This window comes from Adiantum capillus-veneris, chromosome 28, assembly GCF_014529385.1.
Source record: "Adiantum capillus-veneris isolate H3 chromosome 28, ASM1452938v2, whole genome shotgun sequence".
NCBI lineage: Eukaryota > Viridiplantae > Streptophyta > Polypodiopsida > Polypodiales > Pteridaceae > Adiantum > Adiantum capillus-veneris.
The window spans coordinates 49,337,392-49,350,602 of record NC_140958.1 but is presented as its reverse complement, the minus strand read 5'-3'; the positions used below and the strand labels follow the sequence as shown (position 1 = coordinate 49,350,602).

Below are 13,211 nucleotides of genomic sequence, written 5' to 3'. Positions count from 1 at the left end.
GTAACACAATCTACAAACTTGCAAAGCTGGTGCAATGGATCTCACAAAAGGAGATCAACGTAGACTCCATACCATTCGCCAAACTAAATGCTGCGGAGCTTGTGTGCATGTTTGAGAAACATTTTCCTACTACCATGCTAACCATTCAGGTGCATCTTCTTGTTCACATAGTTGATGAGGTGGAAATAGCTGACACAGTTCATTCCAGATGGATGTTCTTCTTAGAACGTTTCATGAAAACGCTTAAGGGATATGTGCGTCAAAAGGCACGTCCGGAGGGTAGCATGGCAGAAGGTTGGTTGGTATCAGAGTCCCTAGTGTACATTGGAGAGTGGCTAGACGGATTTGATAAAGCCCGGGACACGCTATGGCGAACCATAGATGATGAGCGCATATCTGGGATTGTCATGTGCAATCTCGGTGTTGAGAAGAAGATGACGGAAGATCTAGAGGCTAAAATCAACAGATTTTGCATGCTTCACAATCCAGTGATGCAAAAGTGGATTTCACAATATGAGGATGCAAAGCAAGAGCGACAAAGGGCACGAATCGAGTGGAGATGGGGAAGACGACCACCGATGCACTATCCGACGGTTCTGGAGAGCCTACCAACCTTCATGAGCTTAAGATGGCTACACAACCAATTGAAAAGCGCACAACAATGCGGTGACGAAGTGACTGAGGAAGAGTGGGAGTACTCTTGGGGTTGCACGACCAAGGTAAGTTTGCAATGTACGACTAGCTAGTGACTTTATTTCTAAACGTTTGAACGGCCACTCATAATCTTTGTTCGTTGTAGTGTAAGTCATACACAGCAGCATGGTGTAAAGGTCGACATTTTAGGGTGGAACGAATCGACAAAAAGCGTTTTACTCAAGATTGTGGAATCATGGCAAAATTTGAACAGTCTAGTCGATGACGTTCCTCGGATGCAGATCCTGTGGTGGCGGAACTCACTTACTTCGGCACGCTGGAAGAGATTTTGAGGATCGATTAGAGAGGATTTTTTGTCGACTTGTTCGACGTGCAATGGTTCAAGATAATCATGGAGAGTCGCAACGCTACGCTACTGTGAGTAGAGGAGAGTCTGGTTTTCTTGAGGTGGATTCTACTAAGAAATGGACTGACCTAAGAGACACTTTTGTACTACCCGAGCATTGTGAACAAGTAAGTATGTAAATAGTTAACATCCCCCTTTTACAAGTTATGTGCTTGAAAGCTCTCATGTAAGTTATGTGGCTATGGCAGGTAATATTTCATCCTACAAAGTCTACATCAAACTGGTGGTACGTCATAGACGTAGCCCCTCGTAGTGCAAGGACGTATGAAGGCTACCATGTGCCAATCACAACAGCATCAATGGAGGAGATCAGAGAAGATGCTCAATCAGAAGATGCTCAATCAGAAGCCGCTGCGGTGGTGCCAGACGAGCATCAAGATGCTACTACTCTATATGGGGTGCATGCAGAGGAGCTACAAAATGAAACAGAGGATATGTGTTTAAACGGAGAGCTCTATATAGATATAGGAAGGTATGTTGAGTTATGCGAGGATGAGAGAGAGATCTCTTAAAGCCACAAATATTGTATTTGAACAATTTTGCTCCGTGTTGTAAAAGCTCTGGCTCTCTAAGTACCTTCCATGGTGTATAACGCTCTTTTCTACTCGCGCTCACATCTTTTGATTGAAAATTCTGAGGTTTCGACTTGCCTCTTCTATCACTCAATTCATTGCGTCATTGTATTTATATGCGTCATTACGTCATTGTATTTAATGGTCTTTGCGTCATTGTCTACTCTATTCATTCAATATTAAGTTTAAATATTCGTGTGTTTAATGCAAGTATGGATGATGAGGAGTTTCTTTCTTCTTTGTCACCGCAGCAGAGACAGTGGTACGTGGAGCGTCATCACTCTGGCGCATCATCGTGCGTTCCTACTCCATCCGCATCTCCCTCTCTTTCGGAGCATTCGGCGCGCTCCGAAGCTTCGGCGTCGACGAGACGATCTTCACACTCGTCTAGACACCGGCGCTCGAGTGGTGGTGGTGGCGGTTGTTGTGGGGATTCCGCCGCCGATGCCTCCACACCGCCTCGTGTTTGACGAGGCTCTTTACCCTCCCCTTCTTTGCCCGCCCCCACACCAGCCACAGCATCGCCATCTACGCCAAATTTTGCGCGGCTGACTATTCCTAGCAGCTACACACCTCTACCTACTCCGCCAGGAGCCACCCCACTCGACACTCCTCGCTTCGGGGCCCCGACGCCGGTGGAGACACCTGACGTCCGTACCCCCATCGACACGCCGCTAGAGACCCCTACCGGGACACCGAGGTTCACGCGTCACCTGCCAGAGGGCTTGCCTTACTCCGTCGACTTCAACGGCGGCATCATCATGGATGATGACAGCAAGAAGGTGATCTCGCGCATGCGTGGTATTTGCTCTCAGCTGTTTAGACACTACATACTAAAAAAATGGAGTGAAGTACCAAGTGATTTAAAAAACAGAGTCATTAGCATACTTCATGATGAGTTTCCCGTTCCAACACGGGATCAGCGCTTCAATGAAGACTTGATGAAGATTCGAATGCGCGAATACTGCAAACACAAGCGTTCCAAAGTGCAAAAAGCAATCAAGCGTGGGTGGAACAGGCCAGATTGGCTGGCCAAAGAAGATTGGAAGAATGCGAAGAAAGCAGCGCGCGAGAATCCCGACAAGTGGAAGCAACAAAAGGATGCAGCCAGAGCGCGAGTAGAGGCAGGGAGCTCGCACCACTTGGGGAGCGGTGGATGGGCATCATTTGAGGCCGATTTTGTAAGTGTTTTCACATTGCTCTTTATGTTCGATAGTTTAGGTTTTATGAGTTTTTTAATTCTAACATAATGAAATCTTTGTATGTTTTGACAGTGGTCGATGACAGGACGTAATCCCACACCGTACGAGCGCGAGTACGCAGGCAGGAAGGGCTTAAACGCCCTGATGGACATTCTCAGTTCTCGCGGCGGCATGGTTAGTATTAGGGTTTACTCTTTTCTATTTTTTGTATTGTTTTATAAATGTCGTTATATGTTTATACTTACTGAAAGCTGTCTTATTGTCTTTTTTTGCAGAATCCGACAGATACGCCGCTTGGACGCGATGAGACGTCTGACTAGACGACGTCAGTTTAGCCGTAGCTAGATAGCATTAGTTTAGGGTTTCTCATAGCTTATGTATCATGAGACGGATTTTATACGTCTTTTTGAACCATGTATATTATTACATTTGTCACCGCAGTTCATTTTGCCAATCAATTCTTTATGCCTATTATGTTGTACAATTGTCATTATCACATTTTCCAATCAATTCATTTTGCCTATGATATGTACAATTGTCAATTTTACGCTTGTCAATTTTGCAAACAATGCGTCTTGTGGGTGACTATTTTGGGTCTATTATCTACCCTTGCACTTTTTTTAAAAAGTGAATCAAGTACAATATGGTTGATGGGTGGCAGGGCATTCAATGCCCTGTCACCAAACAAAAATTCTCTCGGGCGTCGCTATAACCATCGCTATTTATGGCTCTGGAGCGTCGCTATGAGCGTCGCTATAGACTTCTGTGTAACCGTCACTATCACCGTCGCTATGACCGTCGCTATATAGCGACGGTTTTAGCGACGCCGGGGGTTATAAAAACCCAGTGTATTTCCATCGCTAACAGCGTCACAAGAGCACACAACCTCTTGTAGTGTAGGGTAAATGGTTCTTCCTTCTCCCTAGTGCAAGGGCTAAAACCACATCTCTAAAATTGGGATCAATAGCCTATTCATCTATCATAAGACCAAACGTAGTGCGAAATGTGGTCTTTACAATGTCTTGATCAACTATCCTTATTTGATGGTAGCCACGTTTTAGGTCAATCCTATTGAAATAGGTTAAAGTGGAGCATCTCAAAGTCTACTTGGAAAGAGTTTGAGAATGTCCAAAATCACTTTCTTACAAAATTTCCACAAGCTAAGACACAAAGACTATAAATTATCCTACCTCTCAACTTTTTACAAGTGCATGGGAAGCAAGAAAAAGAAGTCAAAAGATGACAAAAAGCAAGATCTTGAGCATGAGATGGATGCAAGAGATAAAGAAGTGTTTCCATAGACAGAATGCATTATACTTATTACATGATTCTTTGAGAGATTCCCAAGTGAATGAAGATTTTCTACATGCCAATGTACTCCAGTTTGGGAGGAATTTGGTGGGTCATGCTTCATACACTTTTGCACAGTTATAAGGGCTAAAATGTATTGATTGGTGTCATCAAACTATGGAGTGCCGTATGCTAAGACAGAAGTGTTTTTGATTACATGTTTGCGAGCGAATTTCAAGTGCTAAAAATGCCTCGTGTCCCTAAAAACTACACAATGGTGATCCGTTTGGCAATACGGTAAGCCATAAAGCTTGCCCACAAGGCATAGCATTGTGGGCAAGCTCTATGGCTTTCCATTTTGCCAAAAGGATCTCCATTGTGTTGTCTATATTTCTGCGAGCGGTTTTCAGGCCATAAAATCGCTTTGCAACCCTAAATACAACACAATGGTGAGTCTTTTGCCAAATTGGCGAGCCATAGACCTTGCTGACATTGCATATGCATTGTGGGCAATCTGTATGGATTGCCGTTTTGCTAAACACCTCACCATTGTGTTGTTTTTGTGTTATGTTAGGTTAGGAAGTGGCAACTCCCATCGTATATGGTGCTGGAAGTCGAAACACTCAGCTAGCAGTACTGGCACCTTATACATGTTCACATGAAAACAAAGAGCCATGATGAAAAGCCTACCTCATCGACATGACAAGAGAACTTTGTAGGCCAAGCTCCTCCCTATTCATTCCGGTGGTACAAAGTTGACAATATCACTATTTGCCCCATCTGCATATTGGAATCGGCCTTGTTTTGCAGTGAAGCCTCAATATCTAATTATAATCCTACCTGCACCTTCCCCGCGTAGCGATCATAGAAGCTTTGTGTGCAACAAGACCTAGTTCCCAGCTGAACAATATATCTACCTTCAACTACGGCCTTACTCAGCTAGTTTCTGCATGCGCAACTAGTTATGGCCAGCATTATGCCGCTCCAAGTATAGCTCATGCAAATTCAACAACCATATTGTGCCCTCGGCCATCCTTCAATGTTCATGGAAACCATGATATGCAGCAGTCCCCCATGCATAATTCTCAAGATTCACACCAATTCTTTTCCTCGTAATAATTTTCTCGTGCAGTAGCAAGCCGGGAAAAACCAAAAAGGATCAATATTGGAGACCTTTCAAACCCTGGTTATATTTTGCAAATCATCAACCTGGAGGGTACTTTGGATGATTTCCAACGTGATGAGCACTCTCAAAGATCATATATTTTGTGAGATCAACCCATGGCAGAGGTCTGTTCTAGTTCTTCTGAAATAGAAGATATCAGATTTCAATCAATGATCAATTGGACTAATTTAATTCATCTGAAGTCGAATCACCAAAACTCATTGCCTTTGCAGGCCCATCCCAACACTTTTTTTGCTAATGCTATCAAGTGGTTGGCGTTGCAGACAGCGGTCGAAGAGTAAACGTCAAAGTTGACAAGACTAGGACAGAAAAGCTTAGCAGCATCGATCAGAGCAAAGCTTATGATGGATCCTCAAGTAATTAATCTAGTTGCTTCAATGCTTGTACTTTTAGCACAGAGTGTGAGGGGATTAGTGGTAGACAACTCAATGTCAAGGGAAACGCATTGGGGAATATTGCCACTAGTGTAAGTCACTGGTCTGATGAGCCATTGGCTTCAGTCGCACTCCTCGTCTAGATTTTTTGATAGCCTATCTAAAATTTTTATGAAAGAAACATCTCTCATGACCAATTCAATGCAGAATATGGTGTCTGTGGGAGGAAGTTGGTCAACATCTAGATCCAAGCTGATGCATCACTAGCAATGCAACGGAAGTCAATCATGCAGGTGCCTATGTGGCTGTTGACCAAGATCAAAAGAATAGTCAAAGAGAAAAAGCGTAAGCTAATTCTTTTTTCCACACAAAGAAGTTTGATGCTGGAGAAGCCAAAGAACACCGACTATGGAGTAATGGCTCTGGAGATAAGTATACCAATATGTCAACACCTATTAGCCTCTAGTGCCGCTGGCCATTCAACAACTGGGTGGGATAGAAAAAGCTTTACACATAATATGGCCAATATTGCAGCATGTAAAGAGCTTCTCTTGCTAACCCGCGTTGCTCTTCAGTAGCAGCTACATATGAAGTAGGTAATGCTGATGGTGTGGATTTGAACGCACAACAACTATTTCTTCGCAGCTCTTTTCTTGCCAATAACCACGATTGGTGATGGATCCTATGAGCAAAGGTCCATGTACGCAGCAGTTATTGGATCAAGTTCAGATGGCTGCAGATGGCAGACATTAGTTTGGTATTGTATCCATCACAAAGCCTCATTTTCGCTTGGAGGAAATCTACTCCAAGGCAGGCAGTCAAAATCTATTCACGTCTTCTCAAAGGTCTTTTTTCCAGCAGGCGGTCGAGGTAGAAACTTCATATAGTAACTATAGTATGTTGAACAAGCCGAGTGCAATTATCGTCAACAACGACTTACTGATCAGAGGACATGGAACATAGAGTTACATCTTCATGTTTTGTGTATGGCAGGGAGGACAGATATTCACAACACTGCACGTTCTAATTGCACGAGCGCCATTCCATCTCAGCAACACTACAAGGTCTGTTATCTGTATCCAATTTCCCATGCGCATGTGTTTACTTGGCGCAACACATTAACGCTACGGGGCAACGCACGACTTCCGTTTCTTATAATTTTTTGGAGAGACCACAGTGCGAGCTCTCCACCATACTTGTGTATGGTACCTCTATATGATGTGCATTGTATACTTTGCACTTCCAATCTTTGACATTTCATTGCAACACGATTTGTTTAACTATTCACATTACTTTTTTGTAGTTAAACTCAAATATCGGCATGTAGATCGGACAATCAAAAAGCAGGAGTACAACATTGCAGGTCAGTAAAGCACCTCATTTATTGTTGCAGCTCGTTCATACTTTTATATGTTTGCTTCTTTTATAATTATCCGCATTACTTCCTTTACTTCAGTTTATTTGGATCTTGTTTTCATAGCTATACACTCGATCGATGTTGATCAACATTTGCACATGTTAGTTATACACACAACTCTTTGCATACGGTTGCTAGCCAATGCATGTGAAGTATTACAATAGTGAATACACAAGTAGTGAATGCATGTGGTGTATCAAAGTAGTGAATTGACCTTGTGCATCCTTACTTTAGCTCTAAATAGTTGATATTATACTAGGTGTCTAAGTTATTGATTCCATACTATATATGTCCTCGTTTCCCAGTACTAGGTGTCAGTATGAAGTTGTCAAGACCTACAAGATTACAGTCCAAGAGTCAATAAGCTAGGGAGAAAACTGCACACAACTTGAACTAACTTATCGTCCATATGCTAGGCCATGGTCTGAAATTAATGCATTGTATAAAGGTTAGAGCATGCAATGTGACATCTTTGCTCACAATCTAAAAATATGTCCCTCCTGCAGGACGGCATACCTCACATATATAGGGATTAACGAGGTCGACAAAAAAATGAAACAGACACTACTGCTGCTCTCACGTGTGTATTATCATTGGGTGCTTTGCCATCGGAGCGGCAACAACAAGACTTAGCAGCATTGCGTCTACAATCCATTACTAGTTCAAGATACCAGTCCTGAATCAATAGTATCCCCTCTCTATTCATGAGACCGATGAGTGATATTTGGAGATAAAAGAGGCAGATATTATAATTATAGACGAGCTATCCGTGTTAATCCAAACGAATTTTTACCTATCGTAAGACAAAATGTCAACATAGAAAGTAGGACATTGGCAGATCCCTTCAACAACAAATGTGTTCTCTTGCACAATGACCTTGCCCAACTATTCCGAGTTTGTAGTCACGCATGGGAGCTTTGTAACAAATGCCATATATTCACAAGCTCGATCCGGAGGCTACTTGCAAGTTTATACAAGATGTCATGCTTGGTAAGACATGCAACGGACCTTAAATTGCTTATGTTCTTGACCATTATTTGTGAAATAAAACCAGACTTCCTAGATGAGATCAAGTGTACCTTGGGTGCCTGTATTCTAGATGAATCAAATGACATTACAAAACTTGAAATGAATGTCAATTTGAATGTGTCATGTTATATTCTATAGATGTTATATAGCAAGGCCCACCAAGGAAGACTAGTTTCTCTACTAGAGCCCATCAAAAACCCAATAATCGAGCATCTTTGTGTCTAGAAAGAATCTTTGTGCATCATTGAGCTTGAGTGCAAAGAATCTATCATTGAGATTTGAATGGTTTCTCTACTAGAGCCTATTAAAAACCTAATAATCGAGCATCTTTGTGTCTAAGAAAAAAAACTCCAAGTCCTGGCCTGGCTTTTGTTTGGTTTGGAATAGCTAGCTATCAATGGAGGCAAGAGAGCATCGAAGCCTGCAGGAAACCCGCTGCATGCATGCTCATCTACGACCTCATGCAACGTCAAGTTCATTGCGCACGTGTCTACTGTTTCAATTGCGCAGGTGTGGTGCCGGGTCATCGCTCATCTGATGATGGATGATGGCTGATGGATGATGGCTGCTGATATACAAAGTCAACATCCGGTAAGCCAGGCGCTATTATATACCAATACTCTTATCAAGCAGCAAGTGTACAGATCTCTCCCCCCCCCTCCCCCCCCACTATCGAACTCTCTCATAAGACTCTCTCTCTCTCAACTGATCATCTCTGCCTTTCTCTGTGGCTCGCACACGCACCTGCCACGCCCACGTCAGCCTCCACACACACACACACACACACAAATCGACGCCATCATGCATAATCACTCTCAAGGGTTGAAGAAGCACCAGTCGATCCAGGTCTCCCAAAACGTTGCCCTCATGTTGTTAATACTCGTGATGCCAGCAGCCCACGCAGGACGGGCGGCATCCTGGAGCATCGTGCAGTCCAGGCCCCTGGAGTACTATGTCCAAGTGGGGCTGGCCCCCCCTGACATGGACACCCTCATCGCTCCCATTGACCCCACCGGCTCCACGGGCACCTTCGGCCAGACACAGCTCTTCGCCTTCAATGTCACGCACGGCGCTGACCCAGCCTCCACGCTCCTCGGCTCCATGCGTGGTTATACCGTCCAAGCCAGCTCCACCGCCGACTTCCACGGCGTCGAAGTGGAGGTCCTCGCCTTCGACGATGGCTCGCTCAATGGCACCATCAGCCTGCAAGGCCGGAAACTTTCGAGGCACCGGAAACTTTCGAGGCGCTCGCGGCTACGGCATCGTCACCTTCCTCAACTCCACTGCCACCCTTGCACTTTACCACCACCAGCTCTTCTTCCTCTAGATGACAGATGACAGCTTCCTAATATCACCCTTTGCGCCGGCAGTAGAAGCTTAACTCACCCAACCTTTAATATGCACTGCCATATAACACTTGACAGCAGCTCACCCATCAACTGTACCATTTTGTGTTCATATAATATACAAAGAGCTAACGGTTGAACATATTAAAATAGTCCATTGGATATGTAGAATGCAGCAGATAGGTTTAGGTCAAATACTCTTATTTTACCTCATGATTGATGTATGCTTGGATAAATGACATTCTGCAACCTCATATACCAGGAAATTTCGACTTTGCGTACATTTGAATATAGAAAGATGGTGTATTAGATCACCTACACACCTTGGGACAGCCCCCAATTATGGATACTCGCTTTGTGATAGCTTTCGAGTGTGATTATGAGATTTTTTAAAACAAAATTTGATAGAGTTTCTTTTGTAGCCACGCTCTCATGCTAGTTTTATCATTATTATTTTAAATTACATAGGGTTTCTTTTGTAGCCATGCTCTTATACTAGTTTTATCATTAATCTTTTTAAATTTCATAGGCTTTCCTTTGTCCACACCCTCTCAAGCTAGTTTTCATCTGAAAAGCAAGTACCATCTATTCAGTGTAGTGTTCCCACACAATTTGAGGCTTTGAAATCTAAACTTGTCTTCATTGTATCTCAATTATAGACTCGCACAAACCCAAAGCTTTGAATATCCATAAGGTGCACAATACTCGCACATCCACATTAGAATTGGAAAGAATTAAAAAACGAGGATAAATGCCACCACTTGTCCAATTGATTATATTTAATACACTAAAATATGATAATAGCCCCACTCTATAACAGATAATGGCTATAACATTGATTGTATCTGAATTAAATTAACAATAGTGAGCATTTCCTTAAGAGAATTCTTAAAGAGCATAAGGAGAGCAGTGGATTAAAGGTAGAAAAATGAACATTACACCTAGTTAGCTTGGCATGAACAATACTTGTAAAAGAGAGAGAGAGAGAGAAAATTAGAGAAATTGACAATAGTTGAAGACGAGATTTACTTGAAGCCGATCCCCACCTCCAAAAGGCTTTTGTATTATAGATTCTCCCTTAAAGAGAGACTTGATACAATACATCTTTGTGCTCCTTGAGAGCTTGTTGATGCATGAAGATGGTAAACTTCATGCACAAAATTTATGCCAGTACTACCTTGCAAAAACATCAACTTGTCCTCAGCCTCAATCACAAGACCTCAAACAACTTCAAAGGTGGAGAGAGCTAGCAGGGAGTGAGGGATGGAAAGAGGAAAAAGAAGTACCATACGAGAAAGAATTAGTTTCCTCACGATAGATTACTCTTGGAGCTTAGCTTAGCATAGTAATATAGATGGTAGAGAAGATGAGCATGCCATTGAAGCTTGACTCTTGGTTAGATTTGCATCCCATAGCCAAGAGGTGTTGGTGTAGGCTCTCTACTTTTCAAACTTGGAGAAGGAGATGGAGTAATTCTTGCTCAACACAATGAGAGAGAGTGTGAGTGTCATGTGAGAATAACCCAAATTGAGTCCCCTCCTTGCCTAGGTAGACCCCTCTGTCTCTTTACTCATGCTTGATCACTATTGGCCCTTGCCAATCCTGGCCAATCACAGTCTGTGATCATTTCAACTAATAGAGATAGCATTTGCACACGTTTCCTTCTTTTCCCTTTTGAGAGAGAGAGCTTAGTAATTAATAAAATGCATCTAAATTCTCATTGGACCTCCCTAAAGACCATCCTATAGGATTCATGCACACCATGAGTACAACATGGGTAGCTGCTTGACATGTGTCCTTATTGCCTCTGAAGTCTTAAGCTTGCCTTGATTGTGTGAGTGTGTGTGTGTGTGTGTGTGTGTGTGTGTGTCTGTGTGTGTGTCTATGTGTGTGTGTGTTCTCTCTCATGTCCCTACGTTTAGGGATCGCCCCCTCCTTTGTAGGAGTCATGCTTGACTTTGAACACCTCAAGCACCTTAGTCATCAAGCACGAGAAGCACCTCGAGCACCTTAGTCAACCCAAGCAAGGGAAGCACCTCAAGCACATATCTAGCTTGCCTAAGGTTTAAAGTACCTAAAGGTCATAGCTCTAAGGACTTTTAACACTAACCTTTGGAGGTCTTTTAATCTCCATTATCTGCTCATTTCTCTTTGATAGACCATCTCTCTTTTGGACCCTTAATGAGAGGTAGCCTTCTCTCCCTTTTTGTTTCGTGTTGAGATAGATCTAAAACCACATATCTATATTCTAACTCTTGTTCCCTTTCATTTTCCCACATTAAATGCTCAGTTCAATATGAGAAAATCATAAGATACGTAGATATTAGATTTTCTGACATTACACTACAAGAGGTCACTTAAATTTCGATGCCAAATTATGGGTGACAATGGTGGGCGTCGGTATATGTGCAGATAAGTATGGAGGGAGATGAACATTTTAAACATTTTCATCTTCAAATTTTTGACGCTTGTATCAATGATTTTTTTGACGCTTATATAGATATGTATTCTGATGTTTAATCTTGCACCTGCAACAACGCCTATACTGACAGAACCTACAGAAACCGAAATGTAGGTCTTTCCCTGAGCATTTCTCTAATTTGTGTGCCTCTTCTCTTGGTCTCGTCCTCCTCACCTACTGCAGATCTAGTGCCCAACAACTTGCCGGAGGTGAGAATGTTGCTTGTTGACTACTCCTTAGCATCCATTAGGAATAGAATGGGGGTCTATGAGGGCCTCTTTATTTGGCAATTTAAAGAGCTGGTCAAACCTTTAGTATTAAGAAACATGCCAAACGGCTAGTTTATTTAAATTCAAATTTCTCGCCCAAAATGGAATTAAAAATCTAGCAGGTAAAACCATATCATGTAGCATATCTATGGAAAGAATTCAATGCGTAGATTGTAGATCTATCATCTCTGCTCAAATCGAAGATCATATGTGGGAGTTATGGAAAGCCAAAAATCATAAAATTGTCCACCTCCTTTTTGGGGGGAAAACTGCATGCTTTGACCACTCTTACACATCTCTTACACACCCACCATTCTAGCACACATGGCATACACCTATTTGTCAAAATGTTAATCACTTCCATATGCTCATGGCAAATAAAGAGGCCCTCCTATACCCCATCCTCTTCCTAATGAAGCTGAGATTCTTGTCAAGTTTGCTTGTAGGTTTATGGTTTAGTGATTAACATAGTGTGTGTGTGTGTGTGTGTGCGTTTTTGCAAGTTTCAAGACGTTTACAAGACCCTTTTTTGCTCAAAAAGTCCGCCTGCGAGTGCTCAAAAGTTTTATGCATATTAAATTACTTTTAAATTATATTGTATATTGACAAAAAAAATTCTTTAATTAGGATTTCTATGCTTAAATTTTCATGCAATTTTGTTTAGAAATTATGCTTTGAAAAAATTGTTTTGAAATTATGGTTTGGGGTAATTTTGATTTGAAATTATGCTACATAAAAATTTTGTATGGTTTGAAGAAAATTTCTTTCAAAATTATGCTATGGAAAAATTTGTTTTGCAATTAAGTTTTGAAGAAATTTTGTTTTCAAATTACGCTACCATCTCATCATCATCATGCGATTGATGAGGTTTACGTTATAGGTTTCGGTAAGGTGTAGTTTTGGTTATAGGATAGGTTAGGGTCTAGGTTATATGTTCAGTTATAGGTCATACATTAGGTTAGGTTAGGTTAGGTTAGGTTAGATTAGGTTTAGGTTATAGGTTAA

The 13,211-nt window shown here is 42.1% G+C and overlaps 1 pseudogene; it reads left to right on the top strand.

Annotated features, from left to right (window-relative positions):
• Positions 1-9,015: 9,015 nt before the first annotated feature.
• LOC147420418 (uncharacterized) lies at positions 9,016-9,457 on the top strand (annotated as a pseudogene).
• The last annotated feature ends 3,754 nt before the right edge of the window (positions 9,458-13,211 follow it).